The sequence below is a fragment of the Mustela lutreola genome, chromosome 6 (genome assembly GCF_030435805.1).
Source record: "Mustela lutreola isolate mMusLut2 chromosome 6, mMusLut2.pri, whole genome shotgun sequence".
NCBI classification, from domain to species: Eukaryota; Metazoa; Chordata; class Mammalia; order Carnivora; family Mustelidae; genus Mustela; species Mustela lutreola.
This window is the reverse complement of record NC_081295.1, coordinates 122,114,646-122,127,287: the sequence shown is the minus strand read 5'-3', so window position 1 is coordinate 122,127,287 and position 12,642 is coordinate 122,114,646. Positions and strand designations below refer to the sequence as shown.

Below are 12,642 nucleotides of genomic sequence, written 5' to 3'. Positions count from 1 at the left end.
GTGGCTTTATGACACTGGATTCCTTTTAGATGGGCTATGGGTATGTTTCCTTTGAAATGGAGAGGAAACAAAGGTATGGATGTGATACGAATTATCCACACAAAAAAGAGGAATCTTTTGAAACTAGTGGACCAGCTGCCCATGTAATTCCAGAAAGAATGGTTAAAACCATCATTCATGGGAGAAGTGAGGTCAGCATCATGGCAGAATGAGTCCTTCCATTTGTCTCCCGCATTCTATGTAGTAGGATTCCAAACCCCAACAAAGGTTCCTCTGGACAGCACACGAGACACCAAAGAGATCCATCCATGTTTACATCCAAGAGGGTGTGGATTGGTCTTCAGGGAGACCAAAGCCCAGGCAGCTTGGTGGGGCCTGTTACCCTGGCTTTTACAGTGGTGCTCACCTGTGACTCCTGGAGTCAAGAAGGTGGGGCTGGATAGGGGTGAGTGAAAGGCTACTTGTCCCTTTGGGCTATGATTGGAGGACCCCATAGCTGTGAAGAGCTATGTCCTCTGAGGTAGGACATCTGTGACCAGGAGAGGACTGTGGGGGAAAGGAAAAGGCAAGGGAAGGAAGGAGGCAGAGAAGAAGAAATACTTTATTCTCTGTCTGCCCTGAGAGTTCAGCAAGAGAGCTCCTAGCTCCGTGGGATTCATGAACTTGAGGATCCCCCTCCTGGAGTGTGGGGCATGCCCCAAACCCAACGGACTTAGTACATACTGGCCCCCCCAGAGTTGCCAGTGTCCTCTTTTTTTTTTTTTTTCCCTTTGAGCCTGGTCTATACAGCCACCAGCCACCAGAGCTACTCTGGTAAGAGAAAGCAAAAACTTATGCTCTTCTGCCACCTGCTGTAATACTAAAGAAGGGCCTCTAACCTCCCACCCATGAACTGTTAGAATCATAGTTAACAAATTTTTGCCTACATACAAAAGGTGTTGGCTACTTCAAACTATTTGGCAGAGAAAAATCTCATTAAAGAGCATGAAAAATCAGGGTAATATGGTTTTGCTAAAAAGAAATGACATTTCTCCAGCCACCAAGCCTACATTTACAGAAGACTGTGATCTAAGTAATAGAGAATTCAAAATAACGGTCAGAACAGAATTCAACAAGATACAAGAGAATCAGGCAATCCAATGAACTCAGTAAAAAAATGAATGGATATAAGGAGTACTTTACCCAAGAGACCAAATTTCTAAAAAAGCACCAAACAGAAATTTTGGAGCTGAACTCAGTAAATGAGATGAAGAATGCATTAGAAAGATTGGAAATAGAGCAGATCAGGTGAAAGGGAGAATACATGGTCTGAAAGGTGGAATCTAGACATGATTCAGGTGGAAGTGAAGAGAAGTAAGGTTTATTATTATTTTTTAAAATGAAGAAACCCTGGGGTGCCTGGCTGCTTCAGATAGTGGAGCATCTGATTATTGATCTTTGGGTTGTGATCCAAAGCCTTACATTGCATGTAGAGATTACTTAAAAGGAAAACAACTTAGAAAATGAAGAAATTCTGCAAGAGCTACCAGTTTCCATTAGGAAAGCCAATTAAGAATATTGGGTATATCAATAAGAGAAGAGAAGGAGAAGAGGGGCAGAGCTCTTATTACAAAAGTGTTGTCTCAGAACTTCCCAATCCTGGGGAAAGAACTGGACATAGAAGTCTGTGAATTTAATAGATAATCTTATTACCTCAATACAGAAATATCATCTCCAATACACTTTCCATTGACACTGTCAAATGTCAAAGATAAAGAAGGAATCTTGTATAAAAGAAAGTAATGTAAAATTAAGCCCCCATAGGAGAGATAATCAGCAGGTTTCTCAGTAGAAACTCTGTAGGCCAGGAGAGAGGAATGACATACTCATAGCATTAACAAATAAATATTGCCAGACAAGAAATCTGTATCCAGGATTTATCTTTCAGACATGAAGGAGAAATAAAGACTTTCCGACACAAAGAACACTTGAGGGAATTCCCCACTACCAGCCCTGCCTCCAAGACATATTGAGCAGAATTTTAATAGTGTAATGAAACAATGATGGTACAGAGACTCTGAGTAAGCTGGCAGACAGAGTGAGAAACTGTAAGCTTATTTTAGAATAAGGCATTAAACACTCAATGAAAACAGCAATGGCTAAAGTTATTAAAAATAACTAGAGCTACTACAGTTGGTAACAAACTATACCAGGAAAAGAGTTTGTGACAGCAAAAATGTAAAAGGGGAGGAGGAAAATGAGAACAGCCATGTAGGCAAATGAAGAAAAGTTGCTAACAGCAGGAGAAGCACCATTTAATCTATGAGACAGTTTATACAAACCTCAGGGTAAGACAAAACAATATCTAGAGCAGAGAGAACCTTAAAAAGGGGCAAACTGAGGGAATCATCATGGAAAACCAGCAAGTGATAAAAGTAGACAGAAACACAAAGAAGAAGAAATAATAAAGATAGAAAAATACCAGAAAAAAAAAGATAAAATGATGATAGTAAGTCCTTACATATCAATAATCACTTAAACGTAAGTGGGTTGACTTTACCAATCAAATGACGGAGAGTGCCTTGAGAAATTAAAAACAAGACCCAAGTATGTGATGCTTTCAGAAGGGTCATTTTAGCTGTAAGGACAAACGTAGGTTTATAGTGAAGGAACAGATGTGCATAACCCAAGCGAATGGTACCGAAAAGAAAGAAGGTGTAGCCATGTGTGTATCAGACAAGTTAGAGTTCAAGCCAAAAAGAAGATATAACAGTTGTAAATAGATGTGCCCTCAATACCTGAGTATTGAAATACATTAAACAAATACAGATCTTAAGGGAGAGATAGACAATTATCCAATAACAGCAGGGGACCTCAATACCTGATGGTCCACAGTGGATTTACCACCCAGGTGCAGAATCAGTAAGGAAACAGAGCATAACCACACTTCAGAAAAAAATTACAGACATTTACAGAACATTCTGTCCACCTGCAGAGGAATACATATTCTTCTCATGTATACCTTGAATGTTCTCCAGGATGGATCCCCTGATGGGACACAGAAATCTTATCAAAATTAAGAAGATTGAAACCATATCAGCCAACTTCTGTGACCAAGTTGGTATGAAAGTAAAAAATGAACAAGAGGAAACTGAGTAGACCTAAAAATATGTGGGAGAGAGATGACAAAGTTTTAAACAACTGAAGCCAAATACCTGGTTTTTGGGCTAGTCTTGAAAGCATATGCAGAACAATATTGTCTTAGGTGCATTATTAACTTACATGCACGTCACGTTTTATTCCCTACTAAGGACGTTTACACATTACTTAACCTCATGCATGATCAATCATTTACTTTGCTTTTTACCCCGACTCCCTGTTAACCCACTGATTATAGGAACCTAATGGGGAGTGGAAAGAAACATTTGTCTCAAAATTATCTGACATACCTGATCTTTCCATGTCCCTAATGGGGTGCCTTATTTTCCAGAAGAATATAGAGCTCCAGATTCTTTCAAGGCCCACCCTCTCAAGGTTTCCAGGAACACCTCATTGCCCTCCTTCACCTACCTACATTCACCTCCTTCCCCAAACAAGTAGTGGCTGTCCATTTTCCACCAGAGGGCAATGCAGCTTCGGGAATGATAGCCAGCCTTCTCACTAGGCTTTTCTTGTGATAAGGAAGCTTGCTTTGCCTCAAAACCCATGTCTCAGACATTGGCTTACTGGGCACTGGGTGCTCAACTAGTCTGAGTTTGGTAACACAATCAATAGGTCAAAGAGGAAATCAAAAGGGAAATAAAATAATGGTCTCCAACAAGTGAAAATGAAAATACAATATATCAAATTTTGTGGGTTGCAGTAAAAGCAGTTCAGAGAGGAAGTTTAGAGCAACAAAAAAATTAGGAAGATCTCAAATAAACAATCTACCTTTACACTTCAACAAACTAGAAAAAGAGGAACAAATTAATCCCCAAGTTAACATGGGAAGAAATACTAAAATCAGAGCAGAAGTAAATGAAATAGAGACCAAAAAAAACAACTGAAAAGATCCGTGAAACTAAAAGCAGGTTCTAGAAGATGATGAACACAAACTGGCAAAAAGTTAGCTACTCTAAAAAAAAAAAAAAAGAGAGAGACATAGTACTGTACGGTGACTAATATAATATAATAAAAAAAGAAGAAATAAAGGAGGGTTATTACAGTCAATAGGACAGGAATATGTAGAATCATGAAAGCTATGAATAATTGCATACCAACAAATTATATATCTAAAAGTTGATATCCAGGATCTATAAAGAACTCCTCAAACTCAACACGCACAAAACAGACAATCATATCAAAAAAAGGCAGAAGATATGAACAGACACTTCTCCAATGCAGACATACAAATCAGACACATGAAAAAATGTTCATCATCACTAGCCATCAGGGAGATTCAAATTAAAACCACATTGAGATATCACCTTACACCAGTTAGAATGGTCAAAATTAGCAAGACAGGAAACAACATATGCTGGGGGATGTGGAGAAAGGGGAACCCTCTTCCACTGTTGGTGGGAATGCAAGTTGGTGCAGCCTCTTTGGAGAACAGTGTGGAGATTACTCAAGAAATTAAAAATAGAACTTCCCTATGATCCTGCCATTGTACTCCTGGGTATTTACCCCAAAGATACAGATGGAGTGAAAAGAAGGGCCATCTGTACCCCAATGTTTATAGCAGCAATGGCCACGGTTGCGAAACTATGGAAATAACCAAGATGCCCTTCAACGGACGAATGGATAAGGAAGATGTGGTGCATATACACTGTGGAGTTTTATGCCTCCATCAGAAAGGACGAATACCCAACTTTTTTAGCAACATGGACGGGACTGAAAGAGATTATGCTGAGTGAAATAAGTCAAGCAGAGAGAGTCAATTATCATGTGGTTTCACTTATTTGTGGAGCATAACAAATAGCATGGAGGCCATGAGGAAATAGAGAGGAGAAAAGACTTGGGGGAAATTGGAAGGGGAGGTGAACCATGAGAGACTATGGACTCTGAAAAACAATCGGAGGGTTTTGAAGGGGCGGGGGGTGGGAGGTCGGGGTACCAAGTGGTGGGTATTATAGAGGGCACGGATTGCATGGAGCACTGGGTGTGGTGGAAAAATAATGAATACTGTTATGCTGAAAATAAATATAAAATAAATAAATTTAAAAAAAAAAAGGAAATGGGTACATTCCTAGAAACACACAACTGAACAAGAGTGACTTAGGAAGATGGAGACAATCTGAACAGACCAGTATAGTCATTTGAGAGGCACAGGTGGAGGCTGAAGGTCAGGAAGACGGGCTTGTAGGGGAGGCACAAACACCTGAGAACCTGGGGTTGAGGATCACATGGGGCCTACAGGCCCCCAAATTGCACATGGCATACAAAGGAGCTCTCCTTATGGCCATTCTCTTCCCACTGATAACCAGATTAGCTCTGACCTGGCTGAGTTCCAAGAGGCCTCTCACCTTGCCTCTGTATTCATTGTGGATATCTGGGCACCAGGAACTTGGAACAGCTACAGTGAGATTCCAGAAAAATCTCATCCCTACTCCACTGCTATCCCTTCCAGAAAGAGAGCTCTCCCTTTGGACCTGCCTATTTGTCTCTTCCCCCCAGAGCCCAGCTGGTGGAGGATGTGCCCTGGGACAATATCCCTGCTGAGAAGGGACTGTTCTTTCTACTACCATCTGACTGAATAAGACAAGTACTGACTCTGACTTCACACCAGTATGAGGAACCCTAGCCCTCAGGACACTTAAGCAGGCCCTGCCTCTCCTAGCATCTTGCACAGTCACCATGGAGGTTTTCTGAATGGCAAAGTGCACTCCAAAGCCCCTGTTATTGAAGAAAACTTGTTAGAGGACAAAGAATTGTTGAAGCCATGCCATTCTTGGAAGCTGTTCCTATGTTCGTCCTGATCTTTGTCCTGTGAACTCCCTGGAATTAACAGTTATCTGATGTTAATGAGATCACCACGTGCTCCCTGACCAGCCTGCCAATGTGCCTGCCCTTTCACCAGCCATGAACACAGGAAGCTCCTTACCTGATCTCACCATCTTTCACTTTCCCCTGGCATTTCCCATCCCCCAGGGCCCTGAGGAGACAGCTTACCCCAGCCTGAGTGAGGCTATCAGTACCTCCAAATTAAGACCTAGCATGATCCACCTCAGGATCAGTGGGAGCCAGTGCCTGGACCACCTTGGCTTTGATGAGAGAGGACTTTACTCCCTGCTCAGCTACACATCCTGTGGTCTTTCCTGAGCAATCCTAACCCCTAGGTTTCTTGGAGCATTCCCCCATCCCCATATTCGAGGCTCTGATAGCTATCCCTCACTATCAGCCTTCTCCCTCCTCACTCAGTGCTCTGGTTCTCACATTCTCCAATTCCTCCCCCTCTGCTTCTTCTCCTGTGCTGGGTAACCCCCTTACCCAGCTTCTCCCCCTGGAATCCCTTCCTGTCACTACCATGTGCCCCTCAGCTGCTTGAGGTTGCCCAAGGGCCCAGCTGATACCCAAGAGCGGCTGCCCAAAAAGTTTTTGACAACAATGCCACATGCCTTGTCCTGCATCACTCAGGGTGTCCCCCAGATATCAGCACATTGTCCACTGATCAGAGGCTGCCTCCATTCCCATACAGCCCCCCAAATTTGGTTCTGCCCACCCAGATACCTACCCCAAAGCCTCTATAGCATCCAGCGATGTCCTCTCAGACCTGCAGGTGTTTTGACCAGCCTGACCAGCCTGCCAATGTGCCTGCCCAGGGGCTGCCCACCACACTGTGGGACACTATACCCACCCAGCTCAATGGGCATGAGCAAGCATTTTACCATCAGCCAGTGAGGGACTTCAGCCTGGGAAACCTGTTTCCTCACAGCGTGCTTTTTGATGACTGCTGCTCTGATTTGTTTGTCCCCTGGCATGCACACACTCTATCTCAGCAGCAGGAATGGTTTAGCATGGAAGCCCATCAACAAGCCTGGTGTTGGACCCCCCAGCTTTTCTGAGGGGCCTTTATTTTTAGGGGACAAGGGGCCAGTTAGTGGCTTCCAGGACCCCCATGCCCTCAACCACCAGAGCTTAACCTTCTGTTCCTGCCATGGCTCAGGGCCCAACATCATCCTCGCAGGAGAGTCCTCCCACGTTATTGTAATGAGATTGTGGCAGCCCTGGCTGGAGTGCCTGGCAGATGCTGGCGAGGATGCGGAGAAAGGGGAACCCTCCTATACGGTTAATGGGAATGCAAGCTGGTACAACCACTCTGGGCACAGCATGGAGGTTCCTGAAAAAGTTGAAATAGAGCTACCTTACGATCCAGCAATTGCACTACTGGGTATTTACCCTAAGGATAAAAACATAGTGATCAGAAGGGGCACATAACCCAAATGTTTATAGCAGCAATGTCCCCAATAGCCAAACTATGGAAAGAACCTAGATGTCCATCAAGAGACAAATCGATCAAGAAGGTGTGGTATATATACACAATGGAATACTATGCAGTCATCAAAGAAAAATGAAATCTTGCCATTTGCGACAATGTGGTGGAACTAGAGGGTTTTATGCTTAGAGAAATAAGTCAATCAGAGAAAGACAGCTATCATATGATCTCCCAGATATGTGGAAGTGAAGAGGCAACGTGGGGAGTTTGGGGGGGGTAGGGAAAGAATACATGAAACAAGATGGGATTGGGAGGGAGACAAACCATAAGAGATTTTTACTGCCACAAAACAAACTGAGGGTGACTGGGAGTAGGGGGGTAGGAAGGGGGATTGGGGCTATGGACATTGGGGAGGATATGTGATATGGTGAGTGCTGTGAAGTATATCAACCTGGTGATTCGCAGAGCTGTACCCCTGGGGATAATAATACATTATACGTTTATTAAAAAATTTAAAAAAGTTTCTATGGTGAGTGCTGTGAAGTGTGTAAACCTGGTGATTCACAGACCTGTACCCCTGGGGATAAACACATTATATGTTTATTTAAAAATTAAAAACAATTAAAAAACAATTAAAAATTAAAAACAAAACAAAAACCCCAAAATGCCCAAAAGGAAACCTCGTGGTCAAATGACGTCACTAGTGAATTCTAGCGAACATGCAGTGGAAAATTAATATCAATACTCCTCAAACTCTTCCGGAATGTTAAGGAGGAGGCAACAATTTCAAATTCATTCTACAACGGCAGTATTATTTTGATAGCAAACCAGATAAGGACACTACCATAAGAAAAAAGCAATAAACCAGAATCCTTGATGAATATAGATGGAAAAATTCTCAGCAAAGTGTTATCAAACTGAGTTCACACATGAAAAAAATTAGACACCATGGCTAAATGGGATTTATCTGTGGGATGCAAGCATAGTTGAACCTACAAAGATCAATAAGTGTAATTCAATACACCAAGAAAATGAAAGGCAAAAATCACATGATCGTCTCAAAAGTTGCTCAAAGAAATTAGACAAAATATACCATTCTTTTATGATAAAACTCTTAATAGATTGGATATAGAAGGAGCATACCTCTACATATAAAGGCCACCTACAGGAAACCCACAGCAAACCTCCCACTCAATGAAGAAAAATTGAAAGCATTTCCTCTAAGAATAGGAACATAACAAGGAAGGACAGGGTCACCACCTCTACTCAATATAGTAGTGGAAGTCCTAGCTAGAACAATTAGGCAAGAGAAAGAAAGAAAATCCTTCGACATCAGGAAGGAAGAAGTGAAAACGTCACTCTTTGCAAATATTATCTTACATACAGAAAAATTTGAAGAGTCAATTAAAAAAAATCTGTTGAAAGTAATCAATGATTCAATAAAGTGACATATTACAAATTGACTTACAAAAATCAGTGACATCCTTGTACGCTGACAGTGAAACATCAGAAAATGAAAACAGCATCAAAAACAACAACATAGGAATATAAGAAACCAGGGAAGTGAAGGACCTTTACAATGAAAACTATAAGACTTTCCTGAAAGAAGTTGGAGACACAAACAAATGGAAACACATCCCATGTTTATGATTTGAAGAATTAATACTGTTGAAATGACCATATTACACAAAGCCATTACAGAGTCAATGTGATCTCAATCAAAATTAGAAGAAATCATTCTGAAATTTGTGTGGAAGCATAGGAGACTAAAAAACCAAAGCAATCCTGCAAAAAGAGAGCAAAGCTGGAGGTAGCACATTTCTTCATTTCAAACCATACCTCAAAGCCATAGTAACAGAATCCAATGTGGTAATGGCAAAAAAAGCAACCTATGCACCAATAGAACAGAATAGAGAGCCCAGAATTAAATACCAACACATGTGGTCAACCAATAATAGGTAAGGAAGCCAAGAAGACTGAATAAAAAGTATAGTCCCTTCAAGAAATGGTGCTGGGAACACTGGAGAAACACAAGCAGAACAATGAACTCTTTGGATCATCTACTCCTTTCAGAATATATTTTCAATGTGCAGCTAATAAATATTTACAGACATTATACAGATTATAAAAAGAAATTCAAGAAACATGTTAAGAGAGTTAAGTTCAAAGCTTTCTAATAGAAATTCCCTTATTTAGGGTAGAAGTTCGAATATGATCTCTGTCTCCCCTCCTGCCTGTCTGATCTCTGGAGCACTCCTATTGCTGGTGCTCCCAATCTGATGCCCTCTGTTTAGAGCTCAGCTGAGCTTGGGGTACACCTGGCTCCTGTAGGATTTGGCCACACAACCAAATGAACCTTGAGTTTCTGTCACTCAGATTTAAAATGAGGAAAGACTCTCCTCTGAGGATTAGAGTAAATTATTTATTGAAATAAAGTACATAATGTTCAGAATGAAATGGCACCTGGTGAACGGTGGGCCTGATTATTTGGTGAAGGTCAGCAGAGAGCTGGATCCTGGCCTCATGGTTTCAGCATACAGTCCAGCCTTTGCAGATAAGTTTCTCTGACAGAGACTCTGACACAGGCTGATTCCAATTAGCCTCTCAGGTTTGGTCAGGATCTCTTTTGCTTTTACTGCCCCAGGCCTCTCTCCCTTGACGCTTTCAAGGTGAGAGCCCAAAGTGCCAGTTCTCCAGGCCTTTTCCCATAACTTGGCACTCACATCCCTTCCACCCAGTTTGCCCATTTCAGCCTTGACCTTGGATGGGCCTGACCTACATGTGCCTGAGAGAGTGGGTACATTCTCTCAGGTCACACTTGCTCTTGGAAAATGATTCACTGACATCGCAGGAACTGAGGAATGTGATTGAGACACTCTGGGCATTTCTGTGACTATGTACTGAGTGAAGTCTTCCACTGATGAAGCAAAATACATAGTGTCCTTAATTTTCAGACCTTTACTCTCAATGTGCTCTGAAGAATTAAACTGTGACACATAAATGGATGTGCAACAGGTTCACATATTTCAAATATCTTTCCTGCTGCCTGTTGATTGCTTTTAAAAATTACAGTCTCAAAAAAACATTACATTCCCTTTAACTGGAGGTAGGTTAATCATTAATGGAATTATTACCAATTGCTCAATGATACTTGAAACCATCCCAAAGGGCTTTAAATCAGTATATTCATGCAGAATAATAGTGAGTTCTTCAACAGAAGGTAGTTCATTAAGGAGTAATTCATCTTTTGTTTTAAGAAGAAAATTCGTGTTTTCCTTCTCAGTTTGTCAGTCATCTTCTCCATCTGACAGCAGTGGAGGAAGTGATATACAAGAGGAAGATGATGAGAAAGAGGAGGCGCAGGGGCGGTGACGCAGTTCCCTGCGGGGGGAGGTCCTGGCCTTGACTGTGGAGGGAATTCAGGTGGCTGCCCCTTGGCAGGCGGAACCTCCACGTCCTGTCTGCTGCCCAGGGACACCTCATGCGACTGCAGTGACGGCCATGACCCCGGGACAGGTATACAGCTCCAAGACTGCACTGCTTGATCTTGGCCATCCCCCAAACCGGTGCCATTAAATTTCAGAGTTTCAAGCTGAGCTGCCGTGGCCTCAACTACTTCCATGGTGTCGTGCCAGAGGGCCCTCAGACAGGCTCAGAGCTCATTAGGAAAAAGATAGAACTGTGCGGGTTGTAACCACATCTGCGCCAGATTCCATGCGTTTCTAGGGTAACTGCACGCGGACCTTCCTGGAGACATGCCCCCGCCACTTACACAGGGGCACTTCCAGGGGAGCCTACTCTGCACTTGCTTTTCTTTTAATTTCTTATTTACTCATTGTTAATTAATGAGTGTAATAAAATTTCTCCAAGTGTCTATAAGAATATCTTTTTCCTTGTTTGTGAGTCCTTTGCCTTTATATAGCTCAGGGCTTTGGTGGGAGTGATGCCTCCTCACTTAACTTGGAATCTCAGACATTAGAATCAGAGTGGATCTCCTACTCAGAGGGTGCTGGGACAGGGCCCACTGTCACATGCACTGTGCAGCTGACCTCAGGGTGGACATCAGCATGCTCCACCCCTTGGGGGTTCCTTAAGGTATTCTCAGGGCACCTATGTTTTGATACTTGGGTTATGGGATGACAATCTCTTGAGAGGGGCTGTGATCACCGAGGGGCAGATGTGTGGGCTCAGAGGATGGTGAACATACCCACTGTACCCTTTGACGCCTCATAGCAGGCTGCCAGGGCAAAACTCAGCCCACCAGCTAGAGTAATCCTGGTTAGAGGAGGAAGGAAAATTTTGAAAGGCCAAAAGAATACTATGACTGTGTGTGTGTGTGTGTGTGTGTGTGTGTGTGTGTTGTCATATTCCACATCTTTCCAGGTAGCAAACAAGCAAAAAATTTTACCCTGCAGCAGAAGATAACTCAGTGAACCTCTTCATCTTAACAGTGTCAAAATAACTGAAGCTCTCTGCAAGCTGGAATGAGTGGCATGATATATACAAAGTCCTGAAAGGAAAAAGAACTATAACCAAGAAGAATGTACTTGACAAGACTATTGTTCAGATTTGAAAGAGAGATCAACATCTTCCTATAGAAATGAAAGCTAAAGAAGTTTACCACCGCCAAAACATTCTTACAATAAATGTGAAACTGACATTTTAAAAAAATGGAAAATGAGGGGTGCTGGGTGGATAAGTGGGTTAAAGCCTCTGCCTTTGGCTCAGGTCATGGTCCCGGGGTCCTGGGATCGAGCCTGATTTCTCCTCTCTCTCTCTCTGCCTACTTGTGATCTCTGTCTGTCAAATAAATAGGCAAATAATAAATAAATAAATAAATAAATAAATAAATGGAAAATGAGCAGCCAGAAATTGTATAACTAAGTTATGAGTTAAAAGATGTAAAATACAAAAAAAATGTCAATATGATAGCATGTACATAATATATGGAAGAGATAAGGAAAAAGGAAGAGAATTTTTTTTTAAAGAATGTATTTATTTTTTAAAGGTTTTTTTTTTTTTTTTTATTTGACAGAGAGAGAAAGAGAGAGAGCACAAGAAGGGGGAACAGCAGGCAGAGGGAGAGAGAAGCAGGCTGCTGAGCCGGGAGCTGGATGTAGGGCTTGATCCCAGGACCCTGGGATCAGACCAGAGCTGAAGGCAGAGGCTTAAGCAACTGAGCCACCCAGGGATGTGTAAAGAATGTGTTTAGACTCAAGTGACTGTCTAATTCATATACACTGCTATAA

At 42.2% G+C, this 12,642-nt stretch overlaps 1 pseudogene; it reads left to right on the top strand.

The window, feature by feature from the left end:
* Positions 1-5,363: 5,363 nt before the first annotated feature.
* LOC131834687 (CREB-regulated transcription coactivator 2-like) lies at positions 5,364-10,765 on the top strand (annotated as a pseudogene).
* The last annotated feature ends 1,877 nt before the right edge of the window (positions 10,766-12,642 follow it).